The sequence below is a fragment of the Hippopotamus amphibius genome, chromosome 2 (genome assembly GCF_030028045.1).
Source record: "Hippopotamus amphibius kiboko isolate mHipAmp2 chromosome 2, mHipAmp2.hap2, whole genome shotgun sequence".
In the NCBI taxonomy this organism is placed as follows: Eukaryota; Metazoa; Chordata; class Mammalia; order Artiodactyla; family Hippopotamidae; genus Hippopotamus; species Hippopotamus amphibius.
This window is the reverse complement of record NC_080187.1, coordinates 221,633,452-221,654,669: the sequence shown is the minus strand read 5'-3', so window position 1 is coordinate 221,654,669 and position 21,218 is coordinate 221,633,452. Positions and strand designations below refer to the sequence as shown.

At 54.2% G+C, this 21,218-nt stretch overlaps 9 non-coding genes across 9 annotated transcripts; all 9 read left to right on the top strand.

The window, feature by feature from the left end:
• The first annotated feature begins 321 nt into the window (after positions 1 to 321).
• Positions 322 to 402, top strand: LOC130847737 (small nucleolar RNA SNORD115). Its single transcript, XR_009052479.1, has one exon. It is a non-coding gene; the product is annotated as a small nucleolar RNA SNORD115 (small nucleolar RNA).
• Positions 403 to 2,913: 2,511 nt separating this feature from the next.
• Positions 2,914 to 2,994, top strand: LOC130847524 (small nucleolar RNA SNORD115). The gene has a single exon (XR_009052279.1). It is a non-coding gene; the product is annotated as a small nucleolar RNA SNORD115 (small nucleolar RNA).
• Positions 2,995 to 5,506: 2,512 nt separating this feature from the next.
• LOC130847523 (small nucleolar RNA SNORD115) lies at positions 5,507 to 5,587 on the top strand. The gene has a single exon (XR_009052278.1). It is a non-coding gene; the product is annotated as a small nucleolar RNA SNORD115 (small nucleolar RNA).
• Positions 5,588 to 8,092: 2,505 nt separating this feature from the next.
• LOC130847522 (small nucleolar RNA SNORD115) lies at positions 8,093 to 8,173 on the top strand. The gene has a single exon (XR_009052277.1). It is a non-coding gene; the product is annotated as a small nucleolar RNA SNORD115 (small nucleolar RNA).
• A 2,512-nt stretch (positions 8,174 to 10,685) lies between these two features.
• Positions 10,686 to 10,766, top strand: LOC130847521 (small nucleolar RNA SNORD115). The gene has a single exon (XR_009052276.1). It is a non-coding gene; the product is annotated as a small nucleolar RNA SNORD115 (small nucleolar RNA).
• Positions 10,767 to 13,278: 2,512 nt separating this feature from the next.
• On the top strand, positions 13,279 to 13,359 carry LOC130846909 (small nucleolar RNA SNORD115). The gene has a single exon (XR_009051704.1). It is a non-coding gene; the product is annotated as a small nucleolar RNA SNORD115 (small nucleolar RNA).
• Positions 13,360 to 15,870: 2,511 nt separating this feature from the next.
• Positions 15,871 to 15,951, top strand: LOC130847520 (small nucleolar RNA SNORD115). Its single transcript, XR_009052275.1, has one exon. It is a non-coding gene; the product is annotated as a small nucleolar RNA SNORD115 (small nucleolar RNA).
• A 2,505-nt stretch (positions 15,952 to 18,456) lies between these two features.
• LOC130846908 (small nucleolar RNA SNORD115) lies at positions 18,457 to 18,537 on the top strand. The gene has a single exon (XR_009051703.1). It is a non-coding gene; the product is annotated as a small nucleolar RNA SNORD115 (small nucleolar RNA).
• Positions 18,538 to 21,048: 2,511 nt separating this feature from the next.
• On the top strand, positions 21,049 to 21,129 carry LOC130847519 (small nucleolar RNA SNORD115). The gene has a single exon (XR_009052274.1). It is a non-coding gene; the product is annotated as a small nucleolar RNA SNORD115 (small nucleolar RNA).
• Positions 21,130 to 21,218: the final 89 nt, after the last annotated feature.

Below are 21,218 nucleotides of genomic sequence, written 5' to 3'. Positions count from 1 at the left end.
CTTTGTTCCTGGATGTATTGCTGCAGGTATTGCTTGTAGCATCATTCGATGCATGAGCGTGTGGCACACACGTCCCCCAATGCATCTAGCATGGAGTTGGAGTTCTCACAGCTGTCCTTCTCACCTCTTGGCAGCCATCGTCCCCAGAGAAATGAAGATCTGTGTCTGGCCTATGTTCCCTAGGGCAATCACCATGAGCCTTGGCCCAGCACGTGGATTCGACAGAATGGCACATCCCTTCAGGCATCCTTCTTTCCAGGAAGCATCTGAGGTAAGCCTTCACATGTGGCAGGGCGCAGGTGAGTGAGGAGGGCCTCAGTTGGGTCGATGATGAGAACTCATATGGTCCTGAAGAGAGCTGATGACCAAAAAATCATGCTCAGTAGGATTACGCTGAGGCCTAAGAGAGGGATCCAGGGGCAGGATGGCCTGCATTTTTGGTCAATTGCAGAGCCTGGGTGTGGGTGTGGGTATGGGTGTGGGTGTGGGTGTGGGTGTTGGAGCAGCCTCTCCCTCGAGGAAATCCTTTGAGACCCCTCGGAGCGTAGGAGGCTTCCACATATCCAAGATGTATTGCCACCTTTGGTTTTCTATCCTGCTCCATAGTGCCAGGGCCCACATGTTCTGAGGCCATGGGTGGAGTCTTTCCTTAAGCCTTTCTGCTTTGAATTTTGTGTTTCAGGCCAAGCCTTGGCATGGACTCACCACAGCCAGAGTGTTCCGCAGTGAGTGGCTCTTTTGGTTGCTACCGATAGGCCCCAGAGAATTTTGAACTATGGGCTGGCCGCCCTCACAGCAGGCAGTACAGGGTAGTCTTTTGGCAACCTCCTGCCTACCAAGGAGGAATGTCTGCTGCTGCCCCAAATTTATGGGCTCACATCTGGTGCACTCACATGCCTTCATTAGAGCTGTATTCTAGTCAGAGAGCACATCGAGGCAGTGTTTTCTTCCTTGGCCCCAAGCGGAACATCTCTAGAGACCTCTGTGCACCTAGCGCCAGAGTATGATCACCAACTGAGGGAATGGTCCCTTGTGGTGTGTGCTTTATGGCTTCCCAAAACCTGTCAGTAGGGAAGGCTCATGCCCCCTGCCTAGAGATGGTGAGAGGCAGGCAGGAGCCCATCCTCAGGTGCTTGGAGGCAGGATGCTGCTGGTTATTTCAAGGGCTGGAAGCCATGCCCTGGTCTTCAATGGGGTTGTGCTAGGACTCTGTGAGGGATCATGGTGCTTTGTTGGAGCCAACTGATCCGAATGGGGCCTCTGATGGGGTCTGCATGCATACACAAGACCATAGCTTCTCCTGGGTTGGTCGTCCTCTCCGGAAGCCACTGGTTTGTCAGAGAGCCCCCTCCAGAGGAGAAAAGGCTTCTGGGTGTCCATTCCCCCATGAAGGCTTTGCAGAGCCCTTGGGCATCCCGTTATCATGTCCATCGTGAGGCCCTGTTGACCTGAAGGGGAGGGGTGGTCCCGGGATGTGGGCTGAGGAGGGTGTAGCTGCATGGCTGTTGTTTGGTGGCCTTGCACGGGCCACAGTAGGGAATGCTGCCACAGAAGAAATTGGCTCTGTTTGGGAATCTCTGTTGTCCCCAAGGAGGAATGCTTGACGTGGCTCCCCATCCACCAGATCGGAATGCGGGCCGTGAAATTCAACTCGATTGACCTGAAGTGTAGTAAGACTGACCATGGAGGCACCATTTCATTACGTGTTGCCCTGGGGAGCAACCACGCAGATCTCTGTGCATGTCGAGGCAGAGCACGAGGATGGACTGAGCTTATGGTCAGTTGTGGGGTGTGCTTGAGTGACTTCCAAGAAGTGTTGGTTGGGAGGATGTGGGGCCAGGCCTGGAGGTGGTGAGAGGCAGCAAGGACCCTTCATCAGGGACTTGGCAGCCAGATGCTCTTGGCTCTTGTGAGAGCTGAAGGGCAGGTCCCTTGCTGGAATGGGGTTTCCCAGGTCTCTGTGAGGGATCATGGGCCCTCAGATAGGCCAGTTTTCTCAGACAGGCCCTTTCATGGGTTCTGCATACAGATACAGGCCTGTGGCATCTCTTGGACTGGCCTTCCTCTACGGGAGTCACTGCCTACCAAGAGAGCTCCCTCCAGCTCCTGTGAATGTCCACTGTGTGGGACATAAAGGCCTCATTGTCTGGGTGTTGTGCACATGGACAAGCCAAGTGTGACATCGGCCAGCACACGCTTGCCCACACCAGGGTGGGGCCCAGAGGAATGTCTCCATTCCCCCCAGAAACACCCCCAGTGTTTTCCCCGCCAAGCAGACCTGGTGCCAGGCCTTGTGCTGCCTGGAGGATCCATGAGGCTAGTCCTTCCCTGGGGAGACATATACGTACTGGTTATTTCATCTGCCCCTGACACAGTATTAAGGTACATAAGATGGCATTGATCCACCTGTCCACTCATGCCTTCATCTTTGTAAGTATGGATGGATGGAGGGAGTGAGCCAAGGACGAGGGTCGAAAGGGAGGGAGCTAGAGCATTCTGGAGGAAGGGAGGCAGGAAGGAAGCTATGTAGGGAGCTGTTTGTATGCGTTTCAGCTATGTGTTCCTGTCTCTGCGTGGAGGTACATTTGGGCCCTATGTTCCTGGATGTATTGCTGCAGGTATTGCTTGTAGCATCATTCGATGCATGAGCGTGTGGCACACACGTCCCCCAATGCATCTAGCATGGAGTTGGAGTTCTCACAGCTGTCCTTCTCACCTCTTGGCAGCCATCGTCCCCAGAGAAATGAAGATCTGTGTCTGGCCTATGTTCCCTAGGGCAATCACCATGAGCCTTGGCCCAGCACGTGGATTCGACAGAATGGCACATCCCTTCAGGCATCCTTCTTTCCAGGAAGCATCTGAGGTAAGCCTTCACATGTGGCAGGGCGCAGGTGAGTGAGGAGGGCCTCAGTTGGGTCGATGATGAGAACTCATATGGTCCTGAAGAGAGCTGATGACCAAAAAATCATGCTCAATAGGATTACGCTGAGGCCTAACAGAGGGATCCAGGGGCAGGATGGCCTGCATTTTTGGTCCATTGCAGAGCCCTGGGTGTGGGTGTGGGTACGGGTGGGGGTGTGGGTGTGGGTGTTGGAGCAGCCTCTCCCTCGAGGAAATCCTTTGAGACTCCTCCGAGCGTAGGAGGCTTCCACATATCCAAGATGTATTGCCACCTGTGGTTTTCTATCCTGCTCCATAGTGCCAGGGCCCACATGTTCTGAGGCCATGGGTGGAGTCTTTCCTTAAGCCTTTCTGCTTTGAATTTTGTGTTTCAGGCCAAGCCTTGGAATGGACTCACCACAGCCAGAGTGTTCCGCAGTGAGTGGCTCTTTTGGTTGCTACCGATAGGCCCCAGAGAATTTTGAACTATGGGCTGGCCGCCCTCACAGCAGCCAGTACAGGGTAGTCTTTTGGCAACCTCCTGCCTACCAAGGAGGAATGTCTGCTGCTGCCCCAAATTTATGGGCTCACATCTGGTGCACTCACATGCCTTCATTAGAGCTGTATTCTAGTCAGAGAGCACATCGAGGCAGTGTTTTCTTCCTTGGCCCCAAGCGGAACATCTCTAGAGACCTCTGTGCACCTAGCGCCAGAGTATGATCACCAACTGAGGGAATGGTCCCTTGTGGTGTGTGCTTTATGGCTTCCCAAAACCTGTCAGTAGGGAAGGCTCATGCCCCCTGCCTAGAGATGGTGAGAGGCAGGCAGGAGCCCATCCTCAGGTGCTTGGAGGCAGGATGCTGCTGGTTATTTCAAGGGCTGGAAGCCATGCCCTGGTCTTCAATGGGGTTGTGCTAGGACTCTGTGAGGGATCATGGTGCTTTGTTGGAGCCAACTGATCCGAATGGGGCCTCTGATGGGGTCTGCATGCATACACAGGACCATAGCTTCTCCTGGGTTGGTCGTCCTCTCCGGAAGCCACTGGTTTGTCAGAGAGCCCCCTCCAGAGGAGAAAAGGCTTCTGGGTGTCCATTCCCCCATGAAGGCTTTGCAGAGCCCTTGGGCATCCCGTTATCATGTCCATCGTGAGGCCCTGTTGACCTGAAGGGGAGGGGTGGTCCCGGGATATGGGCTGAGGAGGGTGTAGCTCCATGGCTGTTGTTTGGTGGCCTTGCACGGGCCACAGTAGGGAATGCTGCCACAGAAGAAATTGGCCCTGTTTGGGAATCTCTGTAGTCCCCAAGGAGGAATGCTTGACGTGGCTCCCCATCCACCAGATCGGAATGTGGGCCATGAAATTCAACTCGATTGACCTGAAGTGTCCTAAGACTGACCATGGAGGCACCATTTCATTACGTGTTGCCCTGGGGAGCAACCACGCAGATCTCTGTGCATGTCGAGGCAGAGCACGAGGATGGACTGAGCTTATGGTCAGTTGTGGGGTGTGCTTGAGTGACTTCCAAGAAGTGTTGGTTGGGAGGATGTGGGGCCAGGCCTGGAGGTGGTGAGAGGCAACAAGGACCCTTCATCAGGGACTTGGCAGTTAGATGCTCTTGGCTCTTGTGAGAGCTGAAGGGCTGGTCCCTTGCTGGAATGGGGTTTCCCAGGTCTCTGTGAGGGATCATGGGCCCTCAGACAGGCCAGTTTCCTCAGACAGGCCCTTTCATGGGTTCTGCATACAGATACAGGCCTGTGGCATCTCTTGGGCTGGCCTTCCTCTACGGGAGCCACTGCCTACCAATAGTGCTCCCTCCAGCTCCTGTGAATGTCCACTGTGTGGGACATAAAGGCCTCATTGTCTGGGTGTTGTGCACATGGACAAGCCAAATGTGACATCGGCCAGCACACGCTTGCCCACACCAGGGTGGGGCCCAGAGGAATGTCTCCATTCCCCCCAGAAACACCCCCAGTGTTTTCCTCGCCAAGCAGACCTGGTGCCAGGCCTTGTACTGCCTTGAGGATCCATGAGGCTAGTCCTTCCCTGGGGAGACATATACGTACTGGTTATTTCATCTGCCCCTGACACAGTATTAAGGTACATAAGATGGCATTGATCCACCTGTCCACTCATGCCTTCATCTTTGTAAGTATGGATGGATGGAGGGAGTGAGCCAAGGACGAGGGTCAAAGGGGAGGGAGCTAGAGCATTCTGGAGGAAGGGAGGCAGGAAGGAAGCTATGTAGGGAGCTGTTTGTATGCGTTTCAGCTATGTGTTCCTGTCTCTGCGTGGAGGTACATTTGGGCCCTATGTTCCTGGATGTATTGCTGCAGGTATTTCTTGTAGCATCATTCGATGCATGAGCGTGTGGCACACACGTCTCCCAATGCATCTAGCATGGAGTTGGAGTTCTCACAGCTGTCCTTCTCACCTCTTGGCAGCCATCGTCCCCAGAGAAATGAAGATCTGTGTTTGGCCTATGTTCCCTAGGGCAATCACCATGAGCCTTGGCCCAGCACGTGGATTCGACAGAATGGCACATCCCTTCAGGCATCCTTCTTTCCAGGAAGCATCTGAGGTAAGTCTTCACATGTGGCAGGGCGCAGGTGAGTGAGGAGGGCCTCAGTTGGGTCGATGATGAGAACTCATATGGTCCTGAAGAGAGCTGATGACCAAAAAATCATGCTCAATAGGATTACGCTGAGGCCTAAGAGAGGGATCCAGGGGCAGGATGGCCTGCATTTTTGGTCCATTGCAGAGCCCTGGGTGTGGGTGTGTGTGTGGGTTTGGGTGTGGGTGTTGGGGCAGCCTCTCGCTCGAGTAAATCCCTTGAGACTCCTCCCAGTGTAGATGGCTTCCACATATCCAAGATGTGTTGCCACCTTTGGTTTTCTATCCTGCTCCATAGTGCCAGGGCCCACATGTTCTGAAGCCATGGGTGGAGTTTTTCCTTAAGCCTTTCTGCTTTGAATTTTGTGTTTCAGGCCAAGCCTTGGAATGGACTCACCTCAGCCAGAATATTCCGCAGTGAGTGGCTCTTTTGGTTGCTACCGATAGGCCCCAGAGAATTTTGAACTATGGGCTGGCCGCCCTCACAGCAGCCAGTACAGGGTAGTCTTTTGGCAACCTCCTGCCTACCAAGGAGGAATGTCTGCTGCTGCCCCAAATTTATGGGCTCACATCTGGTGCACTCACATGCCTTCATTAGAGCTGTATTCTAGTCAGAGAGCACATCGAGGCAGTGTTTTCTTCCTTGGCCCCAGGCGGAACATCTCTAGAGACCTCTGTGCACCTAGCGCCAGAGTATGATCACCAACTGAGGGAATGGTCCCTTGTGGTGTGTGCTTTATGGCTTCCCAAAACCTGTCAGTAGGGAAGGCTCATGCCCCCTGCCTAGAGATGGTGAGAGGCAGGCAGGAGCCCATCCTCAGGTGCTTGGAGGCAGGATGCTGCTGGTTATTTCAAGGGCTGGAAGCCATGCCATGGTCTTCAATGGGGTTGTGCCAGGACTCTGTGAGGGATCATGGTGCTTTGTTGGAGCCACTTGATCCGAATGGGGCCTCTGATGGGGTCTGCATGCATACACAGGACCATAGCTTCTCCTGGGTTGGTCGTCCTCTCCGGAAGCCACTGGTTTGTCAGAGAGCCCCCTCCAGAGGAGAAAAGGCTTCTGGGTGTCCATTGCCCCATGAAGGCTTTGCAGAGCCCTTGGGCATCCCGTTATCATGTCCATCATGAGGCCCTGTTGACCTGAAGGGGGCGGTGGTCCCGGGATGTGGGCTGAGGAGGGTGTAGCTGCATGGCTGTTGTTTGGTGGCCTTGCACGGGCCACAGTAGGGAATGCTGCCACAGAAGAAATTGGCCCTGTTTGGGAATCTCTGTGGTCCCTAAGGAGGAATGCTTGACGTGGCTCCCCATCCACCAGATCGGAATGCGGACCTTGAAATTCAACTCGATTGACCTGAAGTGTAGTAAGACTGACCATGGAGGCACCATTTCATTACGTGTTGCCCTGGGGAGCAACCACGCAGATCTCTGTGCATGTCGAGGCAGAGCACGAGGATGGACTGAGCTTATGGTCAGTTGTGGGGTGTGCTTGAGTGACTTCCAAGAAGTGTTGGTTGGGAGGATGTGGGGCCAGGCCTGGAGGTGGTGAGAGGCAACAAGGACCCTTGATCAGGGACTTGGCAGCTAGATGCTCTTGGCTCTTGTGAGAGCTGAAGGGCTGGTCCCTTGCTGGAATGGGGTTTCCCAGGTCTCTGTGAGGGATCATGGGCCCTCAGATAGGCCAGTTTTCTCAGACAGGCCCTTTCATGGGTTCTGCATACAGATACAGGCCTGTGGCATCTCTTGGGCTGGCCTTCCTCTACAGGAGTCACTGCCTACCAAGAGAGCTCCCTCCAGCTCCTGTGAATGTCCACTGTGTGGGACATAAAGGCCTCATTGTCTGGGTGTTGTGCACATGGACAAGCCAAGTGTGACATCGGCCAGCACACGCTTGCCCACACCAGGGTGGGGCCCAGAGGAATGTCTCCATTCTCCCCAGAAACACCCCCAGTGTTTTCCCCGCCAAGCAGACCTGGTGCCAGGCCTTGTGCTGCCTGGAGGATCCATGAGGCTAGTCCTTCCCTGGGGAGACATATACGTACTGGTTATTTCATCTGCCCCTGACACAGTATTAAGGTACATAAGATGGCATTGATCCACCTGTCCACTCATGCCTTCATCTTTGTAAGTATGGATGGATGGAGGGAGTGAGCCAAGGACGAGGGTCGAAAGGGAGGGAGCTAGAGCATTCTGGAGGAAGGGAGGCAGGAAGGAAGCTATGTAGGGAGCTGTTTGTATGCGTTTCAGCTATGTGTTCCTGTCTCTGCGTGGAGGTACATTTAGGCCCTATGTTCCTGGATGTATTGCTGCAGGTATTTCTTGTAGCATCATTCGATGCATGAGCGTGTGACACACACGTCCCCCAATGCATCTAGCATGGAGTTGGAGTTCTCACAGCTGTCCTTCTCACCTCTTGGCAGCCATCGTCCCCAGAGAAATGAAGATCTGTGTCTGGCCTATGTTCCCTAGGGCAATCACCATGAGCCTTGGCCCAGCACGTGGATTCGACAGAATGGCACATCCCTTCAGGCATCCTTCTTTCCAGGAAGCATCTGAGGTAAGCCTTCACATGTGGCAGGGCGCAGGTGAGTGAGGAGGGCCTCAGTTGGGTCGATGATGAGAACTCATATGGTCCTGAAGAGAGCTGATGACCAAAAAATCATGCTCAATAGGATTACGCTGAGGCCTAACAGAGGGATCCAGGGGCAGGATGGCCTGCATTTTTGGTCCATTGCAGAGCCCTGGGTGTGGGTGTGGGTACGGGTGGGTGTGTGGCTGTGGGTGTTGGAGCAGCCTCTCCCTCGAGGAAATCCTTTGAGACTCCTCCGAGCGTCGGAGGCTTCCACATATCCAAGATGTATTGCCACCTTTGGTTTTCTATCCTGCTCCATAGTGCCAGTGCCCACATGTTCTGAGGCCATGGGTGGAGTCTTTCCTTAAGCCTTTCTGCTTTGAATTTTGTGTTTCAGGCCAAGCCTTGGAATGGACTCACCACAGCCAGAGTGTTCCGCAGTGAGTGGCTCTTTTGGTTGCTACCGATAAGCCCCAGAGAATTTTGAACTATGGGCTGGCCACCCTCACAGCAGGCAGTACAGGGTAGTCTTTTGGCAACCTCCTGCCTACCAAGGAGGAATGTCTGCTGCAGCCGCAAATTTATGGGCTAACATCTGGTGCACTCACATGCCTTCATTAGAGCTGTATTCTAGTCAGAGAGCACATCGAGGCAGTGTTTTCTTCCTTGGCCCCAAGCGGAACATCTCTAGAGACCTCTGTGCACCTAGCGCCAGAGTATGATCACCAACTGAGGGAATGGTCCCTTGTGGTGTGTGCTTTATGGCTTCCCAAAACCTGTCAGTAGGGAAGGCTCATGCCCCCTGCCTAGAGATGGTGAGAGGCAGGCAGGAGCCCATCCTCAGGTGCTTGGAGGCAGGATGCTGCTGGTTATTTCAAGGGCTGGAAGCCATGCCCTGGTCTTCAATGGGGTTGTGCCAGGATTCTGTGAGGGATCATGATGCTTTGTTGGAGCCACTTGTTCCGAATGGGACCTCTGATGGGGTCTGCATGCATACACAGGACCATAGCTTCTCCTGGGTTGGTCGTCCTCTCCGGAAGCCACTGGTTTGTCAGAGAGCCCCCTCCAGAGGAGAAAAGGCTTCTGGGTGTCCATTCCCCCATGAAGGCTTTGCAGAGCCCTTGGGCATCCCGTTATCATGTCCATCGTGAGGCCCTGTTGACCTGAAGGGGAGGGGTGGTCCCGGGATGTGGGCTTAGGAGGGTGTAGCTGCATGGCTGTTGTTTGGTGGCCTTGCACGGGCCACAGTAGGGAATGCTGCCACAGAAGAAATTGGCCCTGTTTGGGAATCTCTGTGGTCCCTAAGGAGGAATGCTTGACGTGGCTCCCCATCCACCAGATCGGAATGCGGACCTTGAAATTCAACTCGATTGACCTGAAGTGTAGTAAGACTGACCATGGAGGCACCATTTCATTACGTGTTGCCCTGGGGAGCAACCACGCAGATCTCTGTGCATGTCGAGGCGGAGCACGAGGATGGACTGAGCTTATGGTCAGTTGTGGGGTGTGCTTGAGTGACTTCCAAGAAGTGTTGGTTGGGAGGATGTGGGGCCAGGCCTGGAGGTGGTGAGAGGCAACAGGGACCCTTGATCAGGGACTTGGCAGCTAGATGCTCTTGGCTCTTGTGAGAGCTGAAGGGCTGGTCCCTTGCTGGAATGGGGTTTCCCAGGTCTCTGTGAGGGATCATGGGCCCTCAGATAGGCCAGTTTACTCAGACAGGCTCTTTCATGGGTTCTGCATACAGATACAGGCCTGTGGCATCTCTTGGGCTGGCCTTCCTCTACGGGAGTCACTGCCTACCAAGAGAGCTCCCTCCAGCTCCTGTGAATGTCCACTGTGTGGGACATAAAGGCCTCATTGTCTGGGTGTTGTGCACATGGACAAGCCAAGTGTGACATCGGCCAGCACACGCTTGCCCACACCAGGGTGGGGCCCAGAGGAATGTCTCCATTCCCCCCAGAAACACCCCCAGTGTTTTCCCCGCCAAGCAGACCTGGTGCCAGGCCTTGTGCTGCCTGGAGGATCCATGAGGCTAGTCCTTCCCTGGGGAGACATATACGTACTGGTTATTTCATCTGCCCCTGACACAGTATTAAGGTACATAAGATGGCATTGATCCACCTGTCCACTCATGCCTTCATCTTTGTAAGTATGGATGGATGGAGGGAGTGAGCCAAGGACGAGGGTCGAAAGGGAGGGAGCTAGAGCATTCTGGAGGAAGGGAGGCAGGAAGGAAGCTATGTAGGGAGCTGTTTGTATGCGTTTCAGCTATGTGTTCCTGTCTCTGCGTGGAGGTACATTTGGGCCCTATGTTCCTGGATGTATTGCTGCAGGTATTGCTTGTAGCATCATTCGATGCATGAGCGTGTGGCACACACGTCCCCCAATGCATCTAGCATGGAGTTGGAGTTCTCACAGCTGTCCTTCTCACCTCTTGGCAGCCATCGTCCCCAGAGAAATGAAGATCTGTGTCTGGCCTATGTTCCCTAGGGCAATCACCATGAGCCTTGGCCCAGCACGTGGATTCGACAGAATGGCACATCCCTTCAGGCATCCTTCTTTCCAGGAAGCATCTGAGGTAAGCCTTCACATGTGGCAGGGCGCAGGTGAGTGAGGAGGGCCTCAGTTGGGTCGATGATGAGAACTCATATGGTCCTGAAGAGAGCTGATGACCAAAAAATCATGCTCAATAGGATTACGCTGAGGCCTAACAGAGGGATCCAGGGGCAGGATGGCCTGCATTTTTGGTCCATTGCAGAGTCCTGGGTGTGGGTGTGGGTACGGGTGGGTGTGTGGCTGTGGGTGTTGGAGCAGCCTCTCCCTCGAGGAAATCCTTTGAGACTCCTCCGAGCGTCGGAGGCTTCCACATATCCAAGATGTATTGCCACCTTTGGTTTTCTATCCTGCTCCATAGTGCCAGTGCCCACATGTTCTGAGGCCATGGGTGGAGTCTTTCCTTAAGCCTTTCTGCTTTGAATTTTGTGTTTCAGGCCAAGCCTTGGAATGGACTCACCACAGCCAGAGTGTTCCGCAGTGAGTGGCTCTTTTGGTTGCTACCGATAAGCCCCAGAGAATTTTGAACTATGGGCTGGCCACCCTCACAGCAGGCAGTACAGGGTAGTCTTTTGGCAACCTCCTGCCTACCAAGGAGGAATGTCTGCTGCAGCCGCAAATTTATGGGCTAACATCTGGTGCACTCACATGCCTTCATTAGAGCTGTATTCTAGTCAGAGAGCACATCGAGGCAGTGTTTTCTTCCTTGGCCCCAAGCGGAACATCTCTAGAGACCTCTGTGCACCTAGCGCCAGAGTATGATCACCAACTGAGGGAATGGTCCCTTGTGGTGTGTGCTTTATGGCTTCCCAAAACCTGTCAGTAGGGAAGGCTCATGCCCCCTGCCTAGAGATGGTGAGAGGCAGGCAGGAGCCCATCCTCAGGTGCTTGGAGGCAGGATGCTGCTGGTTATTTCAAGGGCTGGAAGCCATGCCCTGGTCTTCAATGGGGTTGTGCCAGGATTCTGTGAGGGATCATGATGCTTTGTTGGAGCCACTTGTTCCGAATGGGACCTCTGATGGGGTCTGCATGCATACACAGGACCATAGCTTCTCCTGGGTTGGTCGTCCTCTCCGGAAGCCACTGGTTTGTCAGAGAGCCCCCTCCAGAGGAGAAAAGGCTTCTGGGTGTCCATTCCCCCATGAAGGCTTTGCAGAGCCCTTGGGCATCCCGTTATCATGTCCATCGTGAGGCCCTGTTGACCTGAAGGGGAGGGGTGGTCCCGGGATGTGGGCTTAGGAGGGTGTAGCTGCATGGCTGTTGTTTGGTGGCCTTGCACGGGCCACAGTAGGGAATGCTGCCACAGAAGAAATTGGCCCTGTTTGGGAATCTCTGTGGTCCCTAAGGAGGAATGCTTGACGTGGCTCCCCATCCACCAGATCGGAATGCGGACCTTGAAATTCAACTCGATTGACCTGAAGTGTAGTAAGACTGACCATGGAGGCACCATTTCATTACGTGTTGCCCTGGGGAGCAACCACGCAGATCTCTGTGCATGTCGAGGCGGAGCACGAGGATGGACTGAGCTTATGGTCAGTTGTGGGGTGTGCTTGAGTGACTTCCAAGAAGTGTTGGTTGGGAGGATGTGGGGCCAGGCCTGGAGGTGGTGAGAGGCAACAGGGACCCTTGATCAGGGACTTGGCAGCTAGATGCTCTTGGCTCTTGTGAGAGCTGAAGGGCTGGTCCCTTGCTGGAATGGGGTTTCCCAGGTCTCTGTGAGGGATCATGGGCCCTCAGATAGGCCAGTTTACTCAGACAGGCTCTTTCATGGGTTCTGCATACAGATACAGGCCTGTGGCATCTCTTGGGCTGGCCTTCCTCTACGGGAGTCACTGCCTACCAAGAGAGCTCCCTCCAGCTCCTGTGAATGTCCACTGTGTGGGACATAAAGGCCTCATTGTCTGGGTGTTGTGCACATGGACAAGCCAAGTGTGACATCGGCCAGCACACGCTTGCCCACACCAGGGTGGGGCCCAGAGGAATGTCTCCATTCCCCCCAGAAACACCCCCAGTGTTTTCCCCGCCAAGCAGACCTGGTGCCAGGCCTTGTGCTGCCTGGAGGATCCATGAGGCTAGTCCTTCCCTGGGGAGACATATACGTACTGGTTATTTCATCTGCCCCTGACACAGTATTAAGGTACATAAGATGGCATTGATCCACCTGTCCACTCATGCCTTCATCTTTGTAAGTATGGATGGATGGAGGGAGTGAGCCAAGGACGAGGGTCGAAAGGGAGGGAGCTAGAGCATTCTGGAGGAAGGGAGGCAGGAAGGAAGCTATGTAGGGAGCTGTTTGTATGCGTTTCAGCTATGTGTTCCTGTCTCTGCGTGGAGGTACATTTGGGCCCTATGTTCCTGGATGTATTGCTGCAGGTATTGCTTGTAGCATCATTCGATGCATGAGCGTGTGGCACACACGTCCCCCAATGCATCTAGCATGGAGTTGGAGTTCTCACAGCTGTCCTTCTCACCTCTTGGCAGCCATCGTCCCCAGAGAAATGAAGATCTGTGTCTGGCCTATGTTCCCTAGGGCAATCACCATGAGCCTTGGCCCAGCACGTGGATTCGACAGAATGGCACATCCCTTCAGGCATCCTTCTTTCCAGGAAGCATCTGAGGTAAGCCTTCACATGTGGCAGGGCGCAGGTGAGTGAGGAGGGCCTCAGTTGGGTTGATGATGAGAACTCATATGGTCCTGAAGAGAGCTGATGACCAAAAAATCATGCTCAATAGGATTACGCTGAGGCCTAACAGAGGGATCCAGGGGCAGGATGGCCTGCATTTTTGGTCCATTGCAGAGCCCTGGGTGTGGGTGTGGTCCCGGTGGGGGTGTGGGTGTGGGTGTTGGAGCAGCCTCTCCCTCGAGGAAATCCTTTGAGACTCCTCCGAGCGTAGGAGGCTTCCACATATCCAAGATGTATTGCCACCTTTGGTTTTCTATCCTGCTCCATAGTGCCAGGGCCCACATGTTCTGAGGCCATGGGTGGAGTCTTTCCTTAAGCCTTTCTGCTTTGAATTTTGTGTTTCAGGCCAAGCCTTGGAATGGACTCACCACAGCCAGAGTGTTCCGCAGTGAGTGGCTCTTTTGGTTGCTACCGATAGGCCCCAGAGAATTTTGAACTATGGGCTGGCCGCCCTCACAGCAGGCAGTACAGGGTAGTCTTTTGGCAACCTCCTGCCTACCAAGGAGGAATGTCTGCTGCTGCCCCAAATTTATGGGCTCACATCTGGTGCACTCACATGCCTTCATTAGAGCTGTATTCTAGTCAGAGAGCACATCGAGGCAGTGTTTTCTTCCTTGGCCCCAAGCGGAACATCTCTAGAGACCTCTGTGCACCTAGCGCCAGAGTATGATCACCAACTGAGGGAATGGTCCCTTGTGGTGTGTGCTTTATGGCTTCCCAAAACCTGTCAGTAGGGAAGGCTCATGCCCCCTGCCTAGAGATGGTGAGAAGCAGGCAGGAGCCCATCCTCAGGTGCTTGGAGGCAGGATGCTGCTGGTTATTTCAAGGGCTGGAAGCCATGCCCTGGTCTTCAATGGGGTTGTGCCAGGATTCTGTGAGGGATCATGATGCTTTGTTGGAGCCACTTGTTCCGAATGGGACCTCTGATGGGGTCTGCATGCATACACAGGACCATAGCTTCTCCTGGGTTGGTCGTCCTCTCCGGAAGCCACTGGTTTGTCAGAGAGCCCCCTCCAGAGGAGAAAAGGCTTCTGGGTGTCCATTCCCCCATGAAGGCTTTGCAGAGCCCTTGGGCATCCCGTTATCATGTCCATCGTGAGGCCCTGTTGACCTGAAGGGGAGGGGTGGTCCCGGGATGTGGGCTTAGGAGGGTGTAGCTGCATGGCTGTTGTTTGGTGGCCTTGCACGGGCCACAGTAGGGAATGCTGCCACAGAAGAAATTGGCCCTGTTTGGGAATCTCTGTGGTCCCTAAGGAGGAATGCTTGACGTGGCTCCCCATCCACCAGATCGGAATGCGGGCCGTGAAATTCAACTCGATTGACCTGAAGTGTAGTAAGACTGACCATGGAGGCACCATTTCATTACGTGTTGCCCTGGGGAGCAACCACGCAGATCTCTGTGCATGTCGAGGCGGAGCACGAGGATGGACTGAGCTTATGGTCAGTTGTGGGGTGTGCTTGAGTGACTTCCAAGAAGTGTTGGTTGGGAGGATGTGGGGCCAGGCCTGGAGGTGGTGAGAGGCAACAGGGACCCTTGATCAGGGACTTGGCAGCTAGATGCTCTTGGCTCTTGTGAGAGCTGAAGGGCTGGTCCCTTGCTGGAATGGGGTTTCCCAGGTCTCTGTGAGGGATCATGGGCCCTCAGATAGGCCAGTTTACTCAGACAGGCCCTTTCATGGGTTCTGCATACAGATACAGGCCTGTGGCATCTCTTGGGCTGGCCTTCCTCTACGGGAGCCACTGCCTACCAATAGTGCTCCCTCCAGCTCCTGTGAATGTCCACTGTGTGGGACATAAAGGCCTCATTGTCTGGGTGTTGTGCACATGGACAAGCCAAATGTGACATCGGCCAGCACACGCTTGCCCACACCAGGGTGGGGCCCAGAGGAATGTCTCCATTCCCCCCAGAAACACCCCCAGTGTTTTCCTCGCCAAGCAGACCTGGTGCCAGGCCTTGTACTGCCTTGAGGATCCATGAGGCTAGTCCTTCCCTGGGGAGACATATACGTACTGGTTATTTCATCTGCCCCTGACACAGTATTAAGGTACATAAGATGGCATTGATCCACCTGTCCACTCATGCCTTCATCTTTGTAAGTATGGATGGATGGAGGGAGTGAGCCAAGGACGAGGGTCAAAGGGGAGGGAGCTAGAGCATTCTGGAGGAAGGGAGGCAGGAAGGAAGCTATGTAGGGAGCTGTTTGTATGCGTTTCAGCTATGTGTTCCTGTCTCTGCGTGGAGGTACATTTGGGCCCTATGTTCCTGGATGTATTGCTGCAGGTATTTCTTGTAGCATCATTCGATGCATGAGCGTGTGGCACACACGTCTCCCAATGCATCTAGCATGGAGTTGGAGTTCTCACAGCTGTCCTTCTCACCTCTTGGCAGCCATCGTCCCCAGAGAAATGAAGATCTGTGTTTGGCCTATGTTCCCTAGGGCAATCACCATGAGCCTTGGCCCAGCACGTGGATTCGACAGAATGGCACATCCCTTCAGGCATCCTTCTTTCCAGGAAGCATCTGAGGTAAGTCTTCACATGTGGCAGGGCGCAGGTGAGTGAGGAGGGCCTCAGTTGGGTCGATGATGAGAACTCATATGGTCCTGAAGAGAGCTGATGACCAAAAAATCATGCTCAATAGGATTACGCTGAGGCCTAACAGAGGGATCCAGGGGCAGGATGGCCTGCATTTTTGGTCCATTGCAGAGCCCTGGGTGTGGGTGTGTGTGTGGGTTTGGGTGTGGGTGTTGGGGCAGCCTCTCGCTCGAGTAAATCCCTTGAGACTCCTCCCAGTGTAGATGGCTTCCACATATCCAAGATGTGTTGCCACCTTTGGTTTTCTATCCTGCTCCATAGTGCCAGGGCCCACATGTTCTGAAGCCATGGGTGGAGTTTTTCCTTAAGCCTTTCTGCTTTGAATTTTGTGTTTCAGGCCAAGCCTTGGAATGGACTCACCTCAGCCAGAATGTTCCGCAGTGAGTGGCTCTTTTGGTTGCTACCGATAGGCCCCAGAGAATTTTGAACTATGGGCTGGCCGCCCTCACAGCAGCCAGTACAGGGTAGTCTTTTGGCAACCTCCTGCCTACCAAGGAGGAATGTCTGCTGCTGCCCCAAATTTATGGGCTCACATCTGGTGCACTCACATGCCTTCATTAGAGCTGTATTCTAGTCAGAGAGCACATCGAGGCAGTGTTTTCTTCCTTGGCCCCAGGCGGAACATCTCTAGAGACCTCTGTGCACCTAGCGCCAGAGTATGATCACCAACTGAGGGAATGGTCCCTTGTGGTGTGTGCTTTATGGCTTCCCAAAACCTGCCAGTAGGGAAGGCTCATGCCCCCTGCCTAGAGATGGTGAGAGGCAGGCAGGAGCCCATCCTCAGGTGCTTGGAGGCAGGATGCTGCTGGTTATTTCAAGGGCTGGAAGCCATGCCATGGTCTTCAATGGGGTTGTGCCAGGACTCTGTGAGGGATCATGGTGCTTTGTTGGAGCCACTTGATCCGAATGGGGCCTCTGATGGGGTCTGCATGCATACACAGGACCATAGCTTCTCCTGGGTTGGTTGTCCTCTCCGGAAGCCACTGGTTTGTCAGAGAGCCCCCTCCAGAGGAGAAAAGGCTTCTGGGTGTCCATTCCCCCATGAAGGCTTTGCAGAGCCCTTGGGCATCCCGTTATCATGTCCATCGTGAGGCCCTGTTGACCTGAAGGGGGCGGTGGTCCCGGGATGTGGGCTGAGGAGGGTGTAGCTGCATGGCTGTTGTTTGGTGGCCTTGCACGGGCCACAGTAGGGAATGCTGCCACAGAAGAAATTGGCCCTGTTTGGGAATCTCTGTGATCCCCAAGGAGGAATGCTTGAAATGGCTCCCCATCCACCAGATCGGAATGCGGGCCTTGAAATTCAACTCGATTGACCTGAAGTGTAGTAAGACTGACCATGGAGGCACTATTTCATTACGTGTTGCCCAGGGGAGCAACCACGCTGATCTCTGTGCATGTCGAGGCAGAGCACGAGGATGCACTGAGCTTATGGTCAGTTGTGGGGTGTGCTTGAGTGACTTCCAAGAAGTGTTGGTTGGGAGGATGTGGGGCCAGGCCTGGAGGTGGTGAGAGGCAACAAGTACCCTTCATCAGGGACTTGGCAGCTAGATGCTCTTGGCTCTTGTGAGAGCTGAAGGGCTGGTCCCTTGCTGGAATGGGGTTTCCCAGGTCTCTGTGAGGGATCATGGGCCCTCAGACAGGCCAGTTTCCTCAGACAGGCCCTTTCATGGGTTCTGCATACAGATAAAGGCCTGTGGCATCTCTTGGGCTGGCCTTCCTCTACGGGAGCCACTGCCTACCAAGAGAGCTCCCTCCAGCTCCTGTGAATGTCCACTGTGTGGGACATAAAGGCCTCATTGTCTGGGTGTTGTGCACATGGACAAGCCGAGTGTGACATCGGCCAGCACACTGTTGCCCACACCAGGGTCGGGCCCAGAGGAATGTCTCCATTCCCCCCAGAAACACCCCCAGTGTTTTCCCCGCCAAGCAGACCTGGTGCCAGGCCTTGTGCTGCCTGGAGGATCCATGAGGCTAGTCCTTCCCTGGGGAGACATATACGTACTGGTTATTTCATCTGCCCCTGACACAGTATTAAGGTACATAAGATGGCATTGATCCACCTGTCCACTCATGCCTTCATCTTTGTAAGTATGGATGGATGGAGGGAGTGAGCCAAGGACGAGGGTCGAAAGGGAGGGAGCTAGAGCATTCTGGAGGAAGGGAGGCAGGAAGGAAGCTATGTAGGGAGCTGTTTGTATGCGTTTCAGCTATGTGTTCCTGTCTCTGCGTGGAGGTACATTTGGGCCCTATGTTCCTGGATGTATTGCTGCAGGTATTGCTTGTAGCATCATTCGATGCATGAGCGTGTGGCACACACGTCCCCCAATGCATCTAGCATGGAGTTGGAGTTCTCACAGCTGTCCTTCTCACCTCTTGGCAGCCATCGTCCCCAGAGAAATGAAGATCTGTGTCTGGCCTATGTTCCCTAGGGCAATCACCATGAGCCTTGGCCCAGCACGTGGATTCGACAGAATGGCACATCCCTTCAGGCATCCTTCTTTCCAGGAAGCATCTGAGGTAAGCCTTCACATGTGGCAGGGCGCAGGTGAGTGAGGAGGGCCTCAGTTGGGTTGATGATGAGAACTCATATGGTCCTGAAGAGAGCTGATGACCAAAAAATCATGCTCAATAGGATTACGCTGAGGCCTAACAGAGGGATCCAGGGGCAGGATGGCCTGCATTTTTGGTCCATTGCAGAGCCCTGGGTGTGGGTGTGGTCCCGGTGGGGGTGTGGGTGTGGGTGTTGGAGCAGCCTCTCCCTCGAGGAAATCCTTTGAGACTCCTCCGAGCGTAGGAGGCTTCCACATATCCAAGATGTATTGCCACCTTTGGTTTTCTATCCTGCTCCATAGTGCCAGGGCCCACATGTTCTGAGGCCATGGGTGGAGTCTTTCCTTAAGCCTTTCTGCTTTGAATTTTGTGTTTCAGGCCAAGCCTTGGAATGGACTCACCACAGCCAGAGTGTTCCGCAGTGAGTGGCTCTTTTGGTTGCTACCGATAGGCCCCAGAGAATTTTGAACTATGGGCTGGCCGCCCTCACAGCAGGCAGTACAGGGTAGTCTTTTGGCAACCTCCTGCCTACCAAGGAGGAATGTCTGCTGCTGCCCCAAATTTATGGGCTCACATCTGGTGCACTCACATGCCTTCATTAGAGCTGTATTCTAGTCAGAGAGCACATCGAGGCAGTGTTTTCTTCCTTGGCCCCAAGCGGAACATCTCTAGAGACCTCTGTGCACCTAGCGCCAGAGTATGATCACCAACTGAGGGAATGGTCCCTTGTGGTGTGTGCTTTATGGCTTCCCAAAACCTGTCAGTAGGGAAGGCTCATGCCCCCTGCCTAGAGATGGTGAGAAGCAGGCAGGAGCCCATCCTCAGGTGCTTGGAGGCAGGATGCTGCTGGTTATTTCAAGGGCTGGAAGCCATGCCCTGGTCTTCAATGGGGTTGTGCCAGGATTCTGTGAGGGATCATGATGCTTTGTTGGAGCCACTTGTTCCGAATGGGACCTCTGATGGGGTCTGCATGCATACACAGGACCATAGCTTCTCCTGGGTTGGTCGTCCTCTCCGGAAGCCACTGGTTTGTCAGAGAGCCCCCTCCAGAGGAGAAAAGGCTTCTGGGTGTCCATTCCCCCATGAAGGCTTTGCAGAGCCCTTGGGCATCCCGTTATCATGTCCATCGTGAGGCCCTGTTGACCTGAAGGGGAGGGGTGGTCCCGGGATGTGGGCTTAGGAGGGTGTAGCTGCATGGCTGTTGTTTGGTGGCCTTGCACGGGCCACAGTAGGGAATGCTGCCACAGAAGAAATTGGCCCTGTTTGGGAATCTCTGTGGTCCCTAAGGAGGAATGCTTGACGTGGCTCCCCATCCACCAGATCGGAATGCGGGCCGTGAAATTCAACTCGATTGACCTGAAGTGTAGTAAGACTGACCATGGAGGCACCATTTCATTACGTGTTGCCCTGGGGAGCAACCACGCAGATCTCTGTGCATGTCGAGGCGGAGCACGAGGATGGACTGAGCTTATGGTCAGTTGTGGGGTGTGCTTGAGTGACTTCCAAGAAGTGTTGGTTGGGAGGATGTGGGGCCAGGCCTGGAGGTGGTGAGAGGCAACAGGGACCCTTGATCAGGGACTTGGCAGCTAGATGCTCTTGGCTCTTGTGAGAGCTGAAGGGCTGGTCCCTTGCTGGAATGGGGTTTCCCAGGTCTCTGTGAGGGATCATGGGCCCTCAGATAGGCCAGTTTCCTCAGACAGGCCCTTTCATGGGTTCTGCATACAGATACAGGCCTGTGGCATCTCTTGGGCTGGCCTTCCTCTACGGGAGCCACTGCCTACCAATAGTGCTCCCTCCAGCTCCTGTGAATGTCCACTGTGTGGGACATAAAGGCCTCATTGTCTGGGTGTTGTGCACATGGACAAGCCAAATGTGACATCGGCCAGCACACGCTTGCCCACACCAGGGTGGGGCCCAGAGGAATGTCTCCATTCCCCCCAGAAACACCCCCAGTGTTTTCCTCGCCAAGCAGACCTGGTGCCAGGCCTTGTACTGCCTTGAGGATCCATGAGGCTAGTCCTTCCCTGGGGAGACATATACGTACTGGTTATTTCATCTGCCCCTGACACAGTATTAAGGTACATAAGATGGCATTGATCCACCTGTCCACTCATGCCTTCATCTTTGTAAGTATGGATGGATGGAGGGAGTGAGCCAAGGACGAGGGTCAAAGGGGAGGGAGCTAGAGCATTCTGGAGGAAGGGAGGCAGGAAGGAAGCTATGTAGGGAGCTGTTTGTATGCGTTTCAGCTATGTGTTCCTGTCTCTGCGTGGAGGTACATTTGGGCCCTATGTTCCTGGATGTATTGCTGCAGGTATTTCTTGTAGCATCATTCGATGCATGAGCGTGTGGCACACACGTCTCCCAATGCATCTAGCATGGAGTTGGAGTTCTCACAGCTGTCCTTCTCACCTCTTGGCAGCCATCGTCCCCAGAGAAATGAAGATCTGTGTTTGGCCTATGTTCCCTAGGGCAATCACCATGAGCCTTGGCCCAGCACGTGGATTCGACAGAATGGCACATCCCTTCAGGCATCCTTCTTTCCAGGAAGCATCTGAGGTAAGTCTTCACATGTGGCAGGGCGCAGGTGAGTGAGGAGGGCCTCAGTTGGGTCGATGATGAGAACTCATATGGTCCTGAAGAGAGCTGATGACCAAAAAATCATGCTCAATAGGATTACGCTGAGGCCTAACAGAGGGATCCAGGGGCAGGATGGCCTGCATTTTTGGTCCATTGCAGAGCCCTGGGTGTGGGTGTGTGTGTGGGTTTGGGTGTGGGT